Consider the following 6,000-nt stretch of genomic DNA (forward strand, 5'->3'; position numbering starts at 1 on the left):
ATTCTTGCTTCCGTTGAGAGCACTCTCACCACTCTCAACTGGTATCAGAGCCCGACTGATCTAGCTGAGCGTGCATGAATGCTTGAAGCTCAACAGCTCTGTGGGAGGAAGGAGAAGCTCTATGGGAAGCTTTGTGGATGACTTTACTTGCATTTGAGTGTGCAGAGACCTTGGAGGAACCTTTGGAAAAGTCACTTTGGTTTTGCAAAGTGGTTTTGAGAGCCTGTTAAGAGTTTTCAAAGAAAAAGTCGTTTTTTGAGCTTTTCCCTGTTCCGTTCGATGACAGAGACACTGTATTGACTTATAGAGGCAACTATTGCTTGCTTTTGGTGTCCACTTCACTTTAGGAGCTTGGAAACACCTTCATTCTTGAATCTGGGATCATTTCATTGGATTTTTGACTCACTGTGTCAGTTTCTGCGTTTTTTGCCCGGGTGTTGGAACTCAAGTTTGGAGCAACCATTTGCAGATCTGTCAGTTCCGGTGGACTCATGAGTCCTAAAACTTCTATGTTGCTCATCATTCACACTCCGGTGGAGTTTACAAGCAGCTCTGTTTCCAAAAACGTTTTTCAATCCGTGTATTGGACCTAGTGATTGAGACCACGGTTTCCAAACCCATCTGTCCCATTGCGTTCCTGATGCCCAAAAACCCCTACCTGTCAATTCTTGTGCGATTCGGTGGAGGATTTTCAGAGTTATAGATGTCTGTGTATTCTATTTCGTCTCTCTAGTATGCATTTTTCATTCTAAGGTTTTGAAACCTTAGATTTATGCCACATGGCAGTGGATAAGTGTTGACTCCCATTTCTCACTCATCGGTTGGGATTTTGGAGTTCTGGCAGAAGAGAGATATTTGCAGATTTTCTTGCTGAGTCCGATTATGCAATGGTGCCCATGTTTTGAGGCATCTCAGGTTCTATTTTCAATAGCGGTCATTACCATGGGACTATGATTTCTTGAGCATACCTTATGTAGATCACTCTGGTTGTAGTTTGAGCAGTGTGCGCTCATTTGTGGTGTGCATTGGGTTGCAGTGGATGATTTATAGGCCATTTGGATGCATTACGGTCCTTATTGGATGCGCTGATAGGCTGAAATTGCCTTGTGGGATGCTATTTTTTATGGACGCTTTGCACATGGATGCTATTTTATGCTGAGGGATAGCTTTGACACATTGCTGGTGATGCACTGATAGTGCTATGCTCTCTTGGATGAGATATTATTGATGCATATGCTAGTGGACAGTGTTTATGCTTGAGTCATTTGGCACGCACTTATTGGCATTTTCTTTTGGGCCAGATTTGCTCATATGGATGCATAGTATATGCACATGAGTTAGATGCATCTTTTGATGCTTTGAGCTTTGAGCTTTGGTGATATTTGACTCTATTGTGGCATACACATTTGGGTGCACCTGGTATTTGGTGTGATTCTCTCTTGCAAGCACTAGCATCATTTGCATCATGGCATCCTCTTCCATGTCTAAAAAGGAGTTTTTCAGCATTAAAAAGTTTAATGGGACAAACTTTTCTTTGTGGAAAGAACAAATAAGGGATGTGCTTATTCAAAAGAAGCAGATTAAACCCTTGGCAGGGATTGAAGCTAAGCCTGCAAATATGTCTGAATTGGATGCATTAGCAAAATCTACTATTAGACTTCATCTTGCAGAGTCAGTTTATTTCACAGTAGTAAATGAGCAGACTATGGAAGATTTGTGGAAGAAACTGTGTGCCACTTATGAAAAGGAAACTGCCTCTAATAAAGTTTACCTCATGAAGAGGTTGTTTGAGCTGTAGATGAAGGAAGGGGTCTCCATTGCTTCTCACTTGAAGGAATTCAATATTATTTTCAACCGGCTTCAGGCTCAAAAAATGAATTTTGATGCAGAGACTAAGGCAATATTTCTCTTATGTTCATTGCCATCCTCATGGGATACCTTCCGTACAGCTGTCAGTAACTTTGCACCTGGTGGAGTACTGAAATTTGATGATGTTGTGGGTAGCTTGTTGGCTGAGGAGATTAGATGGAAGTCTATGGATGGCAACAAGTAGGATGCAGCATTAAATGTGCAAAGGGGCAGATCACAATTCAGGGGGAAGTCCCAAGAAAGAGGGAAGTCTCGTAGCAAATCCATGGCACGGAACATTGAGTGTTACCATTGTGGCAAGAAGGGCCATATGAAAAAGGATTGCTACAAGCTAAAAAGAGAGCAAAAGGATAAGAAAAAGAATGCAAATTGGGGTGCAAATCAAAAGGAAGAAAGTCCAAGGGAGGACAAAGGAAAAGTGAAGATCGAGGAGATCAATGCAGTCACACATGATAGTGACAATGACGTTCTCTTCATTGTGTAGTTTATTTGCAGAGTTGCTTACCACTTCAGATGATGCATATTCCCAGGATTGGATTTTTGATTCTGGTGCTTCATTCCATGTTACTCCCCATAGGGAATGGTTCTCCACTTATGACAGTGGAAGGATAGCTTGTGTGCATCTTGGAAATGACTATGCATGTGACATAGTGGGAATAGGTGACATAAAGTTTTCTTTTGCAAATGGGTCTGCATTTGTTTTGAAACATGTGAGACATGTGCCTAAGCTGACCAAGAGTCTTATTTCAGTGGGTCAGCTAGATGATGCTAGTTTTCACACCACTTTTGGCTTTCAGAGTTGGAAAATTCAGAAGGGCTCTATGCTTTTGGCCAGGGGTGCCAAGTGTGGGACTTTGTATCCCTTACATGTATCAGGGGTATTTGATCATGTTGTTGCAATAACCGAGTAGCCAAGCACTTCTTTGTGGCATTGCAGGTTGGGGCACATGAGCCAGAATGGAATGAAACTCTTATGCCGTTTGGGTTATGTACCGCATTTGAGTTTCTCTGATTTTGAATTTTGTGAGCATTGTCTCTATGGGAAGCAGACTAAATCAGCCCATAAAAGAAGGGGAAAGAAAGAGTTTGAAAAGCTTGATTTGGTGCATTCAGACGTATGTGGTCCCATGCCTACACGGTCATTAGGCGGGGCTGAATACTATGTGACATTCATTGATGATGCAACTAGGAAAGTGTGGGCTTATGCTATAGCTCGGAAGAGTGATTTGTTCCAGGTATTTCAGAAATGGCTGGCCTTGGTTGAGAATCAGTCAGATAGAACGCTTAAATACCTATGGACTGACAATGGTGGAGAGTATCTCTCTCATGACTTTCAGCATTTCTATGATACACGTGGGATTAAGAGGGGGTTCACATCCCCTCGTACTCCAGAGCAAAATCCAGTTGCAGAAAAGATGAACTGTACCATTCAAGAAAGGTTGCAATGCATGCTTTCCAATGCAAGTCTTTCTAGTGGTTTTTGGGCTGAGGCAATGAAGACTGCAGTGCATGTGATCAATAGATCACCTAGTAAGAGTTTGGATGGTGGTATTCCTGAAGAGGCATGGAGTGGCAAGAAGCCCTCTTACTCTCATTTGCATATATTTGGGTGTGAGGCATATGCACATGTGCCAAAAGAGCTTCGAAAGAAGCTAGATCCTAAGTCTAGGAAATGCATCTTTTTGGGTTATGGTGAAAGTGGAGAGATGGGCTATCGTCTCTGGGATCCAGAAGCAAAGAAGATCATACACAGCCATGATGTGGTCTTCAATCAGGAGAAGATGCATAAGGCACCCATGAGGGATGTGGAAATGAGGAGAATCACTTTCTAGGATGTGAATCCACCTGCATATGTTGATAGACAGCAAGCTGTCCATGCACCAAATGTGCAAGAAATGGTACCACCAAGTAGTCTTACAGGTATACAATCAAGGGTAGATGATGGATCATCTATTGGTAGAAATGCTGAGCCAAATGTGGCTGATATGCAAATGGGACAGCAAGCTGAATTGCCCTTGAGAAGATCATCTAGAGTGTTTAGACCACCTGATAGGTTTGTTCTAGGGATAGATTATGTGATGCTTACTGATTGCGGGGAGCCTTCTTGCTACAGAGAGGCTATGATGTGTGAGGATCAACACAAGTGGGAGTATGCTATGCAATCAGAGATGAGTTCACTTATGAAGAATAAGACTTGGGACTTGGTTTCTTTGCCACATGGAAAGAAAGCATTGCCATGTAAATGGCTCTACAAAATGAAGGTCACAGGTGATGATGTGCCTAGGTACAAGGCCCGTTTGGTCGCTAAAGGGTTCAAGCAAGAGAAGGGTGTGGACTTTGATGAGATATTCTCTCCGGTTGTGAAGATGACCACACTTAGATGCATGGACTAGTGGCAGTAGAGGATATGGAGCTTATACAGATGGATGTCAAGACAACTTTCTTGCATGGGGATTTGCATGAGGAAATTTACATGGTGCAGCCGGAAGGCTTTGAAGAAAAGGGCAAAGAGCATTTAGTTTGCAAGCTGAAGAAGAGTCTCTATGGTCTTAAGCAAGCGCCTAGAGAATGGTATCAGAAGTTTGATGCTTTCATTCGGTCCCAAGTTTTAGAAGGAGTGAAATTGATCACTGCCTCTACACTAAAAGGGCTAAGGATAGTAGCTTGATAATCCTGGCACTATATGTGGACGATATGCTATTGGCTAGCAAGAATACTTATGAGCTAGATGCATTAAAGGCCAAGTTGCATAAGGCCTTTGATATGAAGGATTTGGGACTTGCAGGTCATATTCTTGGTATGCGCATCACGCGTGATCGGAGTAGGAAACTCCTTTGGCTTTCACAAAAAGAGTATGTTACAAAAGTATTGTAGCGTTTCAATATGGAGGGAGGGAAGGCAGTGAGTACTCCATTGCCTCCAGATGTGAAACTGAGTCATACAGATAGTCCCAAATCAGATGAGGAAAGGGCCATGATGGCCAAGGTTCCTTATGCATCAGCAGTTGGGAGTCTTATGTATGCTATGATAGCTACTAGACCAGACATTGAATTTGTAGTAGGAGTTGTTAGTCGGTATATGGCTAATCTAGGAAAGAGGCATTGGGAAGCAGTTAAGTGCATCATGAGGTACATGAAGGGTACCAAGGAGATGTGCATCTGCTTTGGTAAAGGAGACATGCGTGTACTTGGATACACAGATTCAGACTATGCAGGGCATGTGGATAGTAGGAGATCCACTTCTGGTTATGTGTTCACCTTTGCAGGTGGTGCAATGTCTGGATGTCTCGTGCACAGAAGTGCGTTGCTTTGTCTACCACAGAGGCTGAGTATGTTGCAGCCACAGAGGGTTGCAAGGAGGCTATATGGCTTGATCGACTAGTGGGAGATTTGGGGATTCATACAGGTGTACCGACATTGCATAGTGATTCCATGAGTGCTATTCAGCTAGCACGGAATCCGGTCTTTCATGCAAAGACCAAACACATTGAGGTCAGGTACCATTTCATCAGGGAGGTACTTGAGGACAAGCGCATAGAGCTTGTCAAGGTTCATACAGATTATAACACTACAGATATGCTGATAAAGAGTCTACCTAGTCAGCGGTTTGAGTATTGTCGTGTATTGATGGGCATTGGATAGTATGCTCATTGGTTGTTCTCCCTTAAAGGCACATTGTCCTTTAAGTGGGAGGTTGTGGGGGTTAAAGGTCACTGTGCCTTTACCTCGGTTATGTACAATACTCAAACACATATATAAATGAATGAAATCAGGGAGGTACTTGAGGACAAGCGCATAGAGCTTGTCAAGGTTCATACAGATGATAACACTACAGATATGCTGATAAAGAGTCTACCTAGTCAGCGGTTTGAGTATTGTCATGTATTGATGGGCATTGGATAGTATGCTCATTGGTTGTTCTCCCTTAAAGGCACATTGTCCTTTAAGTGGGAGGTTGTGGGGGTTAAAGGTCACTGTGCCTTTACCTCGGTTATGTACAATACTCAAACACATATATAAATGAATGAAAAAGAAGATTAGGGTGGTTCTGCACCCACCAAAACTTGTGTAGCTCTCTGTCTCTCTCTCTCCTTCTTCCGTTCTTGCTTCCATTGAGACCACTCTCAAGACT

The sequence above is a fragment of the Dipteris shenzhenensis genome, chromosome 15, assembly GCF_047967505.1.
Source record: "Dipteris shenzhenensis isolate YYH24624 ecotype China chromosome 15, Dip_SZ_1.0, whole genome shotgun sequence".
In the NCBI taxonomy this organism is placed as follows: domain Eukaryota; kingdom Viridiplantae; phylum Streptophyta; class Polypodiopsida; order Gleicheniales; family Dipteridaceae; genus Dipteris; species Dipteris shenzhenensis.